General features: G+C 42.7%; 1 protein-coding gene across 4 annotated transcripts in view; it reads right to left on the reverse strand.

Annotated features, from left to right (window-relative positions):
* Positions 1-17,190, reverse strand: part of PLXNB2 (plexin B2) — a 376,688-nt gene that overhangs the window by 64,429 nt on the left and 295,069 nt on the right. The gene's annotated exons all lie outside the window — the stretch shown is intronic.

The following is a 17,190-nucleotide window of genomic DNA, read 5'->3' on the forward strand; positions in this document are numbered from 1 at the left end:
TGAGAGTTACAAGAATACAAACACAGATTATACATGCAGTCCTTTATTCCTGCTAATATCACTTTTGCAAGCACTGTGGGAAACAGCCCCCTAAGAGAAATGTATGTCGTGTTTTAGAACAGGGGTGTCCAAATTTGGCAGTTTTAAAGACTTGTGGACTTCAATTCCTAGAATTCCCCAGCCTATGTGGTAAGTTGTGGGTGATTAGTCATTTACTTTGCAGTACTTATATAAAATATTTTAAAATATTAATTGCGTGTTATATGATATTCACTTTGACATGAGACAGTGACATTGTACAAAATAGGTATTTCTATGACATGTTTTTGTCATCTACATTTTTTTCTAAGAGCTCCTGGAAGAGAAATGGAGAATGTTTTGAGGAGCAAACTGTATGAGTAGCACATATCTTCCTTTTTATGAACTCTCAGACTAGAAAGATAGAACTGTTATTATGTCACATTCTCATATTGGATATTTTGTGACTCCATCACTTTGGGGGAAATGTACTATTTCAGCCCTTAAGAGAGGGCTTGGAAGCACAAGGAAACAACAGCCAATGATGTAATAGCCAGCCATCAACACCACAATCAATAACTAAAATGCCATACACAACCAGGCACCATATAAATATCACACCCAGAAAAGCCCAAAGCACATACACTGCTATGAGGAAGTTCCTTCAGGATGGGCTCTAGCATGACCTTGAAAGTTTGGAAGACTAAACTTTTGGTCCCAGTGACCAACCCAGATTGGATCCTGCAACTATTTCAGTGTTAGGTAAAGGTAAAGGTTCCCCCACACATGCGTGCTAGTCGTTTCCAACTCTAGGGGCCGGTGCTCATCTCAGTTTCAAAGCCGAAGAGCCAGCGCTTGTCTGAGGAAGTCTCCGTGGTCATGTGGCTGGCATGACTAGACGCCAAAGGCGCACAGAATGCTGTTACCTTCCCACCGTAGCGGTCCCTATTTTTCTACTTGCATTTTTTACGTGCTTTCGAACTGCTAGGTTGGCAGAAGCTGGGACGAGTAACAAGCGCTCACTCTGTTACGCAGCACTTGGGATTTGACCCGCTAAACTGCTGACCATCTGATTGACATGCTCAGCGTCCTAACCCACTGAGCCACCACGTCCCTATTTCAGTGTTACACATTATTTAAGGATGTGTGACATTCTTATTGGGATTCATCAGATACACACAACCACTGTAGTTAGTATAGGTCTAGCATGCTTAGAATATCTCTGTACCAATCCTATTGAAATGAATAGAAGCTGTTTGAAGACAGCACTCTCAACTTCTGAGAAAAGGAACATGTCTTGTGCACATAATTACATATATTGCATTTAAATAAATACCATGTCATCATAGAATATGAAGACTGATGGGATATTTTCTGTGAAGCTGAAATCCCTCTGGGGAGGCATTGTTCTGTAAGGAGAACACAGTTTTACTCCTAACATAGAAAGCTCTGATGAGTAGTCAAGGGTCCTGCATTTATCACAATCCCAATTCCTTGATTTGTGCATAGATACAAAGGAATGGAAATGTGATATTGCCTTGCTTAACAGAACCTACGTATTTCAGAAACCTAGCTTCTAAAGACTACTAAGCCAAGCAGAATATGTGTAACTACTTCCATATAAATACAGAAATCAATTCAAGAATCAGCTTAGTCTTTCTGCTTGTTCACCAGCCAAATTAAACAACATTTATTATATAGGTGAATGTTTTTTTAATATTTATTGCCCTGTACACCGCCCTGAGTCCTTCGGGAGAAGGGCGGTATAAAAATTTAATAAATAAAATAAATAAATAAATATTTCTACCTGGCTTTATCATGAAAGTGTCATCCAGAAGTGGGGTTTAACCCACTAAAAAGAAAAACCCAATGTATAATTGATTTAAAAAGTTTAGACGATGGTTTAAAACCAATGATTAAAAAGAATTAAGGACAAAAGTATGAGTCAGTGAATTTTAAAAAGTTAAAACAAAAAAATAATTCAGTGTCATCCCTTCAAATCTTAAATAATTAAAACATTATTTCTCAAATGGGATACACAATAAAGTAATACAACAGCAGCTGTTAATTGAAAGTCTGATATTGGAAGTTTAAATGCTCATGGCCAGCTGTAATTGAACATATTTTGTCTACACAAACCCCATGTGAAATGGGCTTTCTGGAGTGACAGTAACTGGTCTCAATTACCCAGACAGCTTCATGATTGTATTGCGATTTAAAATCAGATCCCTTCAGTCTTTGCTCAACCTTCTATTCAATATATCAAATGCACAGCACACAGCAAGGGCTCATTGATTTCAGTGGAGGAAACGGAATGTGTCTATAATTCTACTCCTAAAATCAATTAGAGTTAAAATAATTGACTTTTTCATATCTTGGTTTTGCTCTTTTTTGTTTCTGTGCTTTGTTGTTGTGATTCAGGGTCAGCCGGTGGGTTCGGCAGTTGGGTCGGATGACTCAGAGGAGGAGGGGGTTGTTGAAGAGCTTGCTGATGAGAGCCCTCAGCCAGGCCCCTCCCGCCTGGTCACGACGGAGACCCAGCTGTGTGAGCCTGACAGCGTGGATGAAGATGACCCACAGCTGGCCCTGTTCAAGGACGCCCGACGCAGGAGGCAGACAATCAGGAGTAAACAGAGGAAGGCAATGGGGCACCTCGGAAGGAGGCAGAGAGAAGCCACGCCCTGAACTGTATAAAAGGGGAATGTGTGGGAGGGCTCGTTTGCTGAAGGCAACCACTTGAATAGATCCTGTTTCATGGTTCGTGTCTTGTTTTGCTCCGTTTTATGTTAATAAATTTGGCAAGCTTAGTTCCAGCCTCTTGCCGTTTGTAAAGGGGTTGTCCCTGCCTTTTCTGCAGGGCCGGTAGCAGGCTGGTACAGAACATTTGTATTTTAGCATGAACATTCAAACTCATGTGCACAGTAACAAAAAAACAGATGATAAAGGTCATACATACACATTTAAATTTTGAAGATGCTCTTTTATAATAGAAAATAGGGCAGGTACTTTCTTGTACTTCTAATATAATCCAGTGTTCAACAAAGCTGCCTCTATACACCGAATGTTTTTTTAATAGGCCAATAAAGCAAGCCATAAACCTTTTTAGTGCTATAAATTGAATGAAAGGCTTTTTTTTAGAATCAAAGTATGCACAGCTGTCAGATTTTGAATTTCTCAATTTTGATTGTGGTAATGCCGAGACAAGCAATATCCCCACTTCATTGAAATATTTTTTTCCTCTAACTTAGGCTCACCCTGAATTCTCTGAAACAATGGATCTATTCACCTCCTACAGAGCCAGTCTGGTGTACTGGTTAAGGCACCAGGTTAGAAACCAGGAGACTGTGAGTTCTAGTCCTGTCTTAAGCACAAATCCAGCTCCGTAATCTGTGGCTAATCATACATCTTGGCTCTAGGAAAAAGACAGTAGCAACCAGTTCCAAAATTCTTGCCAAGAAAACTGCAGGAACTTGTCCAGGCAGTTTTCAGGAGTCAAGACTGACTCAAAATAGAATAATTAAATAAATGGTTCAACACACAATAGTGAAATGTACTTTGTATGTTTTACTGACATTCTGTTTTTTTTAAAAAAATCTGTTTTTATCTTTTTAATTTAAATTGATTGTTTTAATGGCTATTATGAATTTTCATTGTCTTATTATTGCCACCCCGAGACATTATGTGAGGTAAGTGATTATACAAAATAGATAGGTCTCGAATGATGACTACAATAGACCCCGAAATTTCTGTTCCTAAGCGAGACATTCGTTAAATACATTTTGCACCATTTTATGACCTTTCTTGCCACAGTTATTAAGTGAATCACTGTAGTCATTAAGTTAGTAACACACGGTTGTTAAGTGAATCTGGCTTCCCCATTGACTTTGCTTGTCAGAAAGTTATGACTGTACACATCATAAATATGAGTCAGTTACCAAGCATCTCAGTTTTGATCATGTAACCATGGGGATGCTGCAATGCCGTTGTACTTTTGAAAGGTCACTAAATGAACTGCTGTAAGTCAAAGACTACCTGTGTACAATATACGAATAGGAAGCTATACAAAACACATAAATACCGTATATACTTGAGTATAAGCCGAATTTTTCAGCCCACTTTTTGGGCTGAAAAACTCCACTTCGGCTTATACTCCAGTCAACAAAAAAAAAGAACTGTCCCTTCGTTCGGAACAGGCTGCTGAGAGAAGGGAGCGGCAGAGCCTTGCAGAGCTGGCGGCAGTCCAGCGTTGTTTCTCCCCCTCGTGCGTGCGTGTGTGTGTCAGACCCACGGGAATGGCTGGTAGGGAAGCGGCATTCCGACATTCCCCCCCTTCCTGTGTGTCGAGCCCACGGGGCTTGACACACAGAGAAACGCAACTAGCCATTCCTGCGGGTCTCACACACACACACACACGCCGCCGGGCTCGGCTCCTCGGCAGGAGGGGCAGCCCCCGCCGCGCCCCCCTCCTGGCCCGCAGCGCCACGCCGCCGCCGCTTCCTCCGGGCAAGTCGGGGGGGCTTGCGGGGCGAAGGCACCGGCCAGGGGGCAGGCAGGGCGGGAGGGCGCGAACTCACCGCCGCCGCCGCTTTCCCCATCTCTCGCTCGCCCGCTGCCTCGCCCGTTGCGCCCCCAACTCACCGCCGCCGGCGCTTCCCCCCATCTCTCGCTTGCCCGCTGCCTCGCCCGTTCCGCCCCCAACTCACCGGCCGGCGCTTCCCCCCATCTCTCGCTTGCCCGCTGCCTCGCCCGTTCCGCCCCCAACTCACCCACCGGCGCTTCTCCCCCCATCTCTCGCTTGCCCGCTGCCTCGCCCGTTCCGCCCCCAACTCACCGGCCGGCGCTTCCCCCCCATCTCTCGCTTGCCCGCTGCCTCGCCCGTTCCGCCCCCAACTCACCCGCCGGCGCTTCTCCCCCCATCTCTCGCTTGCCCGCTGCCTCGCCCGTTCCGCCCCCAACTCACCGGCCGGCGCTTCCCCCCCATCTCTCGCTTGCCCGCTGCCTCGCCCGTTCCGCCCCCAACTCACCGGCCGGCGCTTCCCCCCCATCTCTCGCTTGCCCGCTGCCTCGCCCGTTCCGCCCCCAACTCACCCGCCGGCGCTTCTCCCCCCATCTCTTGCTTGCCCGCTGCCTCGCCCGTTCCGCCCCCAACTCACCGGCCGGCGCTTCCCCCCCATCTCTCGCTTGCCCGCTGCCTCGCCCGTTCCGCCCCCAACTCACCAGCCGGCGCTTCCCCCCATCTCTCGCTTGCCCGCTGCCTCGCCCGTTCCGCCCCCAACTCACCGGCCGGCGCTTCTCCCCCATCTCTCGCTTGCCCGCTGCCTCGCCCGTTCCGCCCCCAACTCACCGGCCGGCGCTTCCCCCCCCATCTCTCGCTTGCCCGCTGCCTCGCCCGTTCCGCCCCCAACTCACCAGCCGGCGCTTCCCCCCATCTCTCGCTTGCCCGCTGCCTCGCCCGTTCCGCCCCCAACTCACCGGCCGGCGCTTCTCCCCCCATCTCTCGCTTGCCCGCTGCCTCGCCCGTTCCGCCCCCAACTCACCGGCCGGCGCTTCCCCCCATCTCTCGCTTGCCCGCTGCCTCGCCCGTTCCGCCCCCAACTCACCCGCCGGCGCTTCTCCCCCCATCTCTCGCTTGCCCGCTGCCTCGCCCGTTCCGCCCCCAACTCACCGGCCGGCGCTTCCCCCCCATCTCTCGCTTGCCCGCTGCCTCGCCCGTTCCGCCCCCAACTCACCGGCCGGCGCTTCTCCCCCCATCTCTCGCTTGCCCGCTGCCTCGCCCGTTCCGCCCCCAACTCACCGGCCGGCGCTTCCCCCCCCATCTCTCGCTTGCCCGCTGCCTCGCCCGTTCCGCCCCCAACTCACCGGCCGGCGCTTCTCCCCCCATCTCTCGCTTGCCCGCTGCCTCGCCCGTTCCGCCCCCAACTCACCGGCCGGCACTTCTCCCCCATCTCTCGCTTGCCCGCTGCCTCGCCCGGGACCAGCGGTGGCGCAGCAGCCCAGCCAGCCAGCGGGCGGACGGGCGGAGAGAAGCCCGGCCCGGAGGGGAGGGGAGGGAGCGGAGTCGCCGGGGCCCACGTGGAAACAAGGCTTTACTGCCACACACACACACACACACACACACACACAGAGACGGAGGGAAACAAGCTTGACTGAGGAGGGAAACAAGCCCCTCCCCCCCTACACACACACACGCACGAGGAGGGAAACAAGCTTGACTGAGGAGGGAAACAAGCCCCTCCCCCCCACACACACACACACGCAGGAGGAGGGAAACAAGCTTGACTGAGGAGGGAAACAAGCCCCTCCCCCCACATACACACACGCACGAGGAGGGAAACAAGCTTGACTGAGGAGGGAAACAACGCTTGACTGCCACCCCCCCACACACACACACCCACGAGGAGGGAAACAACGCTTGACTGCCGCCTTCCTAGCAGACCTCCCCATTCCTGTTAGAAATGGAACCCAGTACTTCTAGTACTCCTGCACCAATGGAGCCCAGTACTTCTAGTACTCCTGCACCAATGGAGCCCAGTACTTCTAGTACTCCTGCACCAAAACAAAGACGCAGGTCATACGAAGCTGCTTTCAAACTAAAGGTTGTGTCAAGAGCAGAAAAAAGCAATAACAGTATTGCAAGTAGGGAATTTGGTGTTGATGAAAAACAAGTGAGGGAGTGGCGGAAAATGAAAGCTGAGTTGGAAAAGATTCCAAAGGCAAAAAAAGCTCGACGTGGTTTAACAACTCCATATGTGGCTCTAGAGACTGAATTGCATGAATGGGTTATGGAGTGTCGTCAAAATGGTTACTGCGTAACACGCATGGGAATTCGCTTACGTGCCCTTCAAATGGCTAAAGATGACAAATTAAAAGTACCAGGCATTGAAAATTTTGTTGCGTCAGCAGGATGGTGTACTGGCTTCATGAATAGGTATGGCCTATGTTTGCGGCAAAGAACAAAGATTTCACAGAAGTTGCCAAAAGACCTTGATGAAAAAGTGATGTCATTCCATTCATTCAACATAAAACAAAGAAAGATCCATAACTATGACCTGGGAGATATTGGGAATATGGATGAAACACCTATGACCTTTGATCTTCCAAGCAACAGAACCGTGGCAAGTTTGGGAGACAAAACTGTTTTACTCAGAACCACAGGTAATGAGAAAAACCATTTTACAGTTGTTCTGTCATGTTTGGCTAATGGAACTAAGCTGCGGCCTGTCATTATTTTTAAAAGAAAGACCTTGCCTAAAAAGGTCAAATTCCCACCACGAATTACAGTGCGCCCACATGTTAAAGGCTGGATGGATGAAGATGGAACAAAAAAGTGGCTGGAAGAAGTTTGGAATGGACGACCAGGAGCAGCCTTAAAGAAAAAACCATCATTGCTAGTTTGGGATATGTTCAGAGCCCACACATCTGATGACATAAAAACATTGGCAAAGTCTTCTCAAGTTACTTTAGCCGTTATTCCAGGTGGGCTTACATCTGTATTACAGCCCTTAGATGTGTGTTTAAATAAACCTTTCAAAGACCGTGTGCGAAAGATGTGGTGCGAATGGATGTCATCTGGTCAAGCCCGACTAACAAAAGGTGGAAATATGATGAAGCCTGACATAGAACTGATAGCAAAGTGGGTTCGTGATGCATGGGAAGAGATTCCAGAGGACATGGTGAAGCACGCCTTCAGGAAATGTGGCATAAGTAATGCTATGGATGGCAGTGAAGACACTGCTTTGCATGAGGAGGACAACTGTGATAGTGATGACAGCGAACTCTGTGACAATGTATATGATGATAACCTCACACCAGCTACAGCTGCAGCTCTGTTTGCAGATACAGATGAGGAGGAGGAATCCAGTTTTGAAGGATTTTGATGCTTGTGTTTTAGCTTGGTTGCTTATTGAGTTAAGGTTTTTGTACATTTAAAGTTATTGTTAATACTTTAATATTATATATTGTTTTTGTTGAATATACTGATAATATATTGTTTTTGTTTAATATACTGATAATATATTGTTTTTGTTGAATATACTGATAATATATTGTTTTTGTTGACCCTCTTTTCCACATGCCTCAATTAAAGCAATTTTATTGTTATCTACCTGTATTTTTATTTTTGAAATTTACCGTGAGCTGCTGCATTTCCCAGCCTCGGCTTATACTCGAGTCACCAACTTTTTCCAATTTTTGGGGGTAAAATTAGGGGTCTCGGCTTATAATCGAGTCGGCTTATACTCAAGTATATACGGTAAATGATAACTAAATATTCACCCAATCCCTTTCATTCCTTTTCCCCATTCCCATGTTCTCATGCAACCAAAACACATGTAGAGAGAATACTTCCCTTAAATTCATGTACTTCAAGAAATTCTGCTACAGCTGTCTTCACTGAGCAATATTGCTGAACATATACATTATGGCAGACATGTCAAACACAAGGCCCGGGGGCCGGATCCGGCCCGCAAAGTGGTTTCATGTGGCCCGCGAAGCCATCCTGGAAACAGTGAGGGAACAGCTCCCTCTGCCTTGGCCCTGGCCCAGAGACCCTCCTTCTTCCAGAGACCCTCAGATCTGTCCCACTCCTGCCCAGGCCCCCATAGGCACCCTTGATGCGAACAATGTAGAGCTGGCCATGCCCACCCAGTAGGCCATATGCACTCTAGCCACGCCCACCCAGTAGGCCACGCCCACCCTGGCCATATCCACCCGGCCCCCTGAGGGCAACTGCAATGCTGATGCGGCCCTCAATGAAATTGAGTTTGACACCCCTGCATTATGGCATATGCTTTTAGCACAATAGGACCTGGCTTTATTTAAATTAAGGTTTAAATAAAGATTACTTCCTTGGTATGATTGTAAGCATGTCTTTATAAGTTGCATCATGTACAAATTATTTTATTTAATCCAGTTTAAGGATTGCCTGATTCCAACCAACTCTGGGCAGCTCACAAACCAATAAAAACTATAAAACACAATACAAGATAGGATTTGGTGGCTGTATAGAATCCACATGCCCAACCAGGTGTTCAAGGTGTTATGAAATGCTACCAAGGGGGAACCCTTGTGAGAACAATCAACCAATGGAACAGCTTGCCTTCAGAAGTTGTGGGAGCTTCATCGCTGGAAGCTTTCAAGAAGAGACTGGATTGACATCTGTCAGAAATGGTTCAGGGTCTCCTCCTTGGGCCAGGGGTTGGATTAGATGACCTACAAGGTCCTTTCCAACTCTGCTATTCTATTCTATTCTATTCTATTCTATTCTATTCTATTCTATTCTATTCTATTCTATTCTATTCTATTCTATTCTATTCTATTCTATTCTATTTGGACTACTGCAATGCTCTTTACATGGGGCTGCCCTTGAGGACTACTCGGAGGCTCCAGCTGGTGCAGAATGCAGCCGCGCGAGTGGTGGTGGGGGCTTCCCGATACTCCCATGTAACACCTCTACTCTGTGAGCTGCATTGGCTTCCAGTTGCCCTCCGGGTAAGATTCAAGGTGCTGGTTACAACCTATAAAGCCCTAAATGGCTTGGGTCCGGGTTACTTATGGGAACACCTGCTGCCAGCGTCAACTTCCCTTCGTCCAATGCGCTCCCACAGAGAGGGCCTCCTCAGGGTGCCATCGGTCAAAGAGTGTTGACTGGCGGCCCCCAGGGGGAGGGCATTCTCTGTGGGTGCACCAGACCTTTGGAACCGTTTACCGGTGGAGCTCCGGACGGCTCCCGACCTTCGCTCCTTCCGACATGTCCTAAAAACATATTTATTTGAACAAGCCGGCCTGGTCTGATGGGTTTAGGGGTATTTTAACGTTTTGTATTAATTTATTGAATTGGGCCATTATATTTAATATTTTTTAATTTTTATATATTGTATTTTATTGTATTGCCCTGTACACCGCCCTGAGTCCTTCGGGAGAAGGGCGGTATAAAAATTAAATAAAATAAAATAAATAAATAAAATGTTTAATTATTTATTGTAACGGGCTAGTTCTATTTAATCTTATTTTTTAACTTTTGTACATTGTATTTTTATTGTATTTTTATTGCCCTGTACACCGCCCTGAGTCCTTCAGGAGAAGGGCGGTATAGAAGTTAAATTAATAATAATAAATAATTATATTCCAGAGGGCAGGCTCTGCAACACAAAAGGGATATTTTCTGGGTCCCAATAGATGGCACTGTTTAATTAAAGGAATTCAGAGTACTCCAACTCTGCTTGGCATGTACTCAGCAGGCAGAAACCATAGATTAGGTTGTAACTTATTAGGAATCTGATTACTGCTAAAAATCAAGGAAGGTTACTGATCTCTCTCTTAATTATAATATAAAAGAATATATGGTGCAGTCAGTTAAACAACTTTGATTGTTCTCTTCCCAAATATTCATGTAGAAATATGATGTTATTTCAGGTGCAGTTGTAATTTTTTCTAAGAGTCACCAAAACATTTGAAATGTAATTCACATTTGAAATGCTGCTTTAGGAAATCTTTTTTGTTTTCTTTTGTTTACTTACTGAAGAACAGTAAGTATACTTGTAATGAGGTTTAACAGATTAATTTAGGAGAGGATGTAACTTTGCACTAATGCAGTCTAGTTCTGTGATGTGGTGGGGAGGGGGAAAAGTGAGAGAGATAGGAAATCTCTATAAATAATGCATGTAGTAACTAGTAAATTAATAATTATTGTGACTGGAAACTGGGATTTATTCCATTCTTTCAAACATAATAACTGAGAAAGATTTTTCTATAAACAACCCTTCATAATTTTAAGTCTTAAAGCTTACTCAAATACTGGATTTTTATTTGTAGACATGCACACCATGAAAGGTTATAAAATATAAAATCTGAACACATGAAGCAATTTTTTTTAATTGACTATGAAGGCATCATCATTATCACATTGTATCACAGATTAAACGTAGAGATCAAATATAAAATTCAAGGTTCTCCTCTCTACCATATATCGGCCCCAGTAAGAAATTAAGATGAACTTAATCTACACCTTATAGAAGCATGGGAGAAAAAGTACTATCCTGCTCATCTGGAGTTATTCCAAGTGAGTAACTGTTTCTTTTTTATGGAAAAAATGAAGAAAAGTCAAGTTTAAGTTCATAAACCTATCTGGTAATTCTGTTATTTTGTAGTGGCATTACCGAATAGCCATGTGTTTTTCTACACAGTTAAATAAAGAGAACTGACTCATCCTCCTCCATTGCCACCTCTTCCAAGTCATATACTGAACAATTAGTGAGGAATTAGATATGATCCTATACCAACCCCATTATCACAACACTGATATTATAGGCTATAGATTCTATAACTTAAATGTACAATTGTGTTGTTTTGTCTTATGCTAGGACAAAACCATAATGTCCTAAAACTATATTCCTAGTAAGTCAAATGTATCTACAATGCATGCTAAACATCTATCACCAAGAGGAAACAAGAAAGGAACTGGTTCCTCAGGAACTTGTGGGTGAAGCTTTATATCCTTATTCCAAGTAAGATTAAGTTTCATTTCCTTGCATGCTGAAAGGCTAGTGGGTGAATATATGCTATTAATTTCTTTAGGCAGAGTGTATAGGAACACCTCAAGACATACACATCTCTTAATAGGAGAGACTCAATAGACTTAACAGACTGAGACTCAATTAGAATGCTTCTTAAAGCCTCAGTCCTCCATTTGGAAGGACTAGTGTTGAAAATCAAAGTTTCAAATATGGCGTTGAAAAATAAATAGAGGAAATGTTTTGTCCTTGTATGTCCTTGTGTTATAAGAACCTAAAGCCACCACCTAAAGGCAAAAGGTGGTGGTTGGGATAAAGGGACTCGTTAAATGGCAGGGGGATAAGTCACAATCCTCATGCCATTTCTCTTAGATTCCCCATTGCTGCCCAAGAATAAGTCACTATTCTTAATTATCAAATTTACCCTGCCCTTAGTGTCTATGCTTTTTTCACCCTGCCCTGTTGCTGCTATCTCAACATTAGCTTTCTCTTCTAGTCCTTTTCTAGAAGATTCTTTTCTAGTTTTCTCATATATCTATCTCACATCCTTCACCCATCCTTTACCTACCCTCAAGCCTCTTTTTTATCACAAATTGTCCCCCCAAACAATTGTCCCCAAATTGATTTAGCAATCAATTGTCCCCCAAAACAACTGTCCCCCTCCCTTCCTCCTTTTCTCTTTATTTCCTAATATCAAGGAATCTAGAGCAGGACTGGGCAACTATGGCCCCTTTATGACCTGTGGACTTCAACTCTCAGAATTCCTGAGCTGGAATTTTGGATACTGAAGTCCACAGTCATAAAGGGGCCATAGTTGCCCACCCCTGACCTAGAAAAATGGATTACTCTTGAATTTCCATATGAAGTATATTGACATGGCACAGCAGAGGTCAAAGAGGCTATAAGGGTTTACTTTGAAATGCTTCAGACCAGAATTAAAATGGAAAATAAATAGGTAACATTGATAATTTGGAGAAATGAAGCAAACTAGATTAGTAAGATTGGTGACCATAATTGCTGAGATTGTTAAAGGTCATATTTGAGAATTATTAAAATAATGAAGTCATAAAATTTTTAAATATGATTAACTGCTGTTTCAAAAATGGAAAATGTTTTATTGCTTTCCCTCCAAAATTAAAAAAATAGGGTCCTCCACCTATTGTTTTTAAATTAGAGTTCTTTTTTGTATTTTCTTTAAAAAGATAGTATTTCAGGGAACAATTTTGTTCCAGCAGCAAAAAACAAACAAACCGCTATTTAGGATCAAAGCTGATATCTAAATAAAAAAGAATAAATCTTCTGGAGGATAAATTACCCACAAACAGCAGCCACAGGCTATTTCAGGGACAAAAGCTATTAAAACAATACAACCAGACTAGCTTCCTTGATTTGAACATCAACTGCTATTCAAGACTTAGGTGGTGTACAAATTTCACAAATAAAATGCAATATAAAAAAGTCAAAGTTCATGCCATGGATCTGGAAATGTCTCTTCATTGTAAATCTACAAGGAACCTACCAAGCCAATCATTTCAGTCCTTTTCTAATAAAATAAAATGGGATATCATGGAATTCTTCATTGGCTATATCCTATTACACTGCTGTCCAAAATGCTATAGGGTCTTGGCTTAGAGTCTTGGCTTTGATCAAAGAGATGTGATTTTAAATCCATATAAAATACATTAGCAGATCTTGGACTCAGAATATTTCATTCTGATCTGCCTCAACTAAATTTTATGAAAATGAAAAGCAAAAGCAAAAATAGACCCACTGATGTCAATCACAGGTGCTTGGAAGAAAGCGCGAAGTGTTAATGCCGTTAAATAAACTATATTAGAATTTTTGTTACTGTAGCTTTATACACAGCCCTGTAATGATGAGTTTTAAAATGAAAGCGTAAAAATGCTCATGAGAACTGAAATGTTACAATAAAGGATCCAAGTGCAACCTATTGTTGCTATAGAGAATGGCAAAACAACTACACTTTTTTTTCCTAATTTTGGCTTAATAGTCTATATTTAATAATAATAATAATAATAATAATAATAATAATAATAATAATAATAATAATAATAATAAAGTTAGAAGGGACCTTGGAGGTCATCTAGTCCAACCCCCTGCTCAGGCAGGAAACCCTATACCATTTCAGGCAAATGGCTGGCCAGTCTCTTCTTAAAATCTTCCAGTGTTGGAGCATTCACCACTTCTGGAGGCAGGTTGTTCCACTGGTTAATTGTTCTAACTGTCAGGAAGTTTCTCCTTAGTTCTAGGTTGCTTCTCTCCTTGACTAGTTTCCATTTGTTGCTTGTCCTGCCTTCAGGTGCTTTGGAGAATAGCTTGACTCTCTCTTCTTTGTCGCAGTCCCTGAGATATTGGAACTCTGCTATCATGTCACCCCTCACCCTTCTCTTCATTAAACTGCACATACCCAATTCCAGCAACCGTTCCCTATATGTTTTAGCCTCCAGTCCCCCAATCATCTTTGCTGCTCTTCTCTGTACTCTTTCTAGAGTCTCAACATCTTTTTTACATCGTGGTGACCAAAACTGGATGCAGTATTCCAGGTGTGGCCTTACCAAGGCATTGTAAAGTGGTATTAGTACTTCACGCGATCTTGATTCTATCCCTCTGTTAATGCAGCCTAGCACTGTGTTGGCTTTTTTGGCAGCTGCAGCACACTGCTGGCTCATATTTAAGTGATTGTCCACTAGGACTCTGAGATCCCTCTCACAGTTGCTACTATTGAGCAAGGTACCACCTATACTATACCTGTGCATTTGATTTTTCCTGCCTAAATGTAGAACCTTACTTTATTAGACTTCCTTCTTCTTGTGACTAATATTTCCTCTCTGTGGTTTTCCAATAGAGAAGCTGAATTTGCACAAGCAGAAAAAGAATCATTCCACAGAATAAGCTAACTTTGATTTTCTGTAACAATACCGTATATATTTCTTGAATTTTATTTTAAACTTTTTTAAAAAGATAATTCTGTATGTGTTAATAATAGGAGTCAATGTATACTTCATCAAAGACGCACAACGGCATCAAATAACAATGGTTGAGGCTGCTAGAAGAGCAAGACCAGAACTTTGGATCTCCCTTGACTCTTGAAGTGGTGGTGGGGAGGAGGAAGAGGAAGAGGAGGAGAATCCATACTTCAGAGGGCCAGACAGCAAGAATCTACAAGCAACTGGTTCCTTCTAGATATTTTCAATTACACCTTTTATTACTTCTGATTATATTAGCTGAAGCTAATGGAACTGAAACCTAAAATGCTGGGTGGGCACTAGATTACTTATCCCTGTATTATAGGAATCTACCCTATTCATCTCAAAGCAATTTCAAACTATCTTTTGAAATGAAGGCACTATGGTTCCATGTTAAGATTCTTGTCTGCTGGTCTCCCTTTCAGATTTCCTAAGCCCCAGGTACAACTGTATTTCACCAGAATTTCTTAATAAGCTTTTTGACACATGGCCACCTCTTCTTTCTTCTTAATTTACCTCCAAAACAGAAAATATTCCCAAGGACTAGAAGAAGGTGATTGCTATGCTTATTCACAAGACAGTAAGGGGATTCATCTAATCCAGGGGTAGGCAACCTTGGCTCTTTTATGACTCGTGGACTTCAACTCCCAGAATTCCTGAGCCAGCCATGCTGAGGGGAAAGAGAGAGGTTTCCAAACTGAGCCATGCTGGCTCAGGAATTCTGGGAGTTGAAGTCCATGAGTCATAAAAGAGCCAAGGTTGCCTACCCCTGATCTAATCTATTAGCCTTTTGAGTATAATAGGCAAGTTTTATGTTAGATAGTTGAACCAGAAATGGCAGAAATGGCTGCATGAAGGATTTCGAATGGGGAACTTGCTGCTAGATAATATTTTTGTGTTGTACCACCTGACAGTGAAATACTGTACATTTAGACAATTCAGTCTCCTTTATATAGGGCTTCCTTGATCTTAGACCAACATTTGTTTATTCATGAGCTACCTGATCTAACAATTATTCTGGCTGGCTTACATTAAAAATAAGAACAAAAAGAAAACAAAATCCCAAGGGCCTGCACAAACAGTCCATCTAACAAAAAAACATCATTAATGGGGCCCCACTAACACCTTGACCCAAGGATTGGAAGAGCAGCCAAGTTTTTAAAGACTTTCAGAAAAACCATCAGAGGAGGAGCTACACAGATCCCGTGTAGGGTGTGTGTGGGGGGGAATATGCATTTTGAATTCTATTATGGATAAAACTACAAAACACTAATACTGATATACATCTGATATTTTTAATTCAAAAGTTGCATATAAATATTTAATAATAGCTGAAAATGCAAATGATCTTCAAACTCCAGTAATGAAAGTCAGAGCACAGCACAAAAACAGTATTAAGATTAAATGTAACTAATTATAAAAAGTACTGCAACTTAGAATGGATAATGGAAAATGCGGAAGTGGTATATTTTAGGAACAACCATCAATATTAGAGGGAATGGAAGTCAAGAAATATGCCATAAAATTACCACGTAGTAGAGCAACCATGAAGGCCTTGGAAAAGATGTGTCTAAATCCACCCTTTTTGTTTATAAATGCTTCTTGTCTATTTCCTTCAAAGTCATCTTCCTGGTTCTCTACAGGAACCCTGATCTGCAAAGAGTTGGATTCAGAGTTCCCCATATCCATTACAGCTTTCCTTGCTCCATTCCCAAATACTTTAACATTTCACATATGAGACTCTTCATCTTGGCCCCAGCTGGCAAATCAGAGCAGTTATAGCAGTATCCCCTATGAAAATTCCACCTGTATATGTTAGAAGTCAAATTGCTTTTACAAGTACTAGTAGAATGACCTCTATACAATAAATGAAGGGCAGAATTGTAACACCAATTATAAACAAATTTTAATCGCTCCTCTGAGCAGGAGATTGTCATTTTTCTCCCTGGCAATCAACTATTTCCAATAAGGTTGCTAAATTTTTAATAATTGCTATGTCTTGCATAAATAATCTGGTGCTTTCCGTTTTATTTTATTTTTTAATGTTATATTGTTGTGATATATTTGGTATCTTGTAATATCATCCTCTTTTAAATGCATGTCAAAAACAAACAAGCAAACAAAAAATGATACGTCAGGGACATTACAATACTCAAAACTCCATTTTCTACCACTGCTAGATGCAGAAAACCTATACTCTTTTTGCACTGGAAGGAGATTCTACTCTATAGGATACAGGAAAGTCACCATAAAATATATCAGAGAAGCATCTAAATCTTTGATGGCAACCAGGACTCTTTTTTTAACCAGGGGAAGGGAATTTGTATCTTCGGATTTTAAATCTTTTGAGGCCCAAATCTTGATTCAAGATTTTTATTTGGGGGCAGGTTGTGCTGTTCTTTAACAAAAGTCTCTTAAAGGTCTTTCAAACTAAATTTCTCAGGTCCACCCTCTCTGCTTCAAAATGCAGCTTTCAGGCTTGAAGTAGCATAGAATAAGGAAGATGTCCTTAATGGAGATACGCAAGCTCTGTTGCCAAGAGAATAAGGGTAAAACATATTTAAAGTCCAAAATGGCCAAATAACATTCAAAAGCATCTCAGACATCTTTCTAATTCATTGAACTACAAGAAGAAAGAAGATGTACACTACAATCAGACTTGAAAGATTCTGTTA

The sequence above is a fragment of the Vipera ursinii genome (genome assembly GCF_947247035.1).
Source record: "Vipera ursinii genome assembly, chromosome: 6".
In the NCBI taxonomy this organism is placed as follows: Eukaryota; Metazoa; Chordata; class Lepidosauria; order Squamata; family Viperidae; genus Vipera; species Vipera ursinii.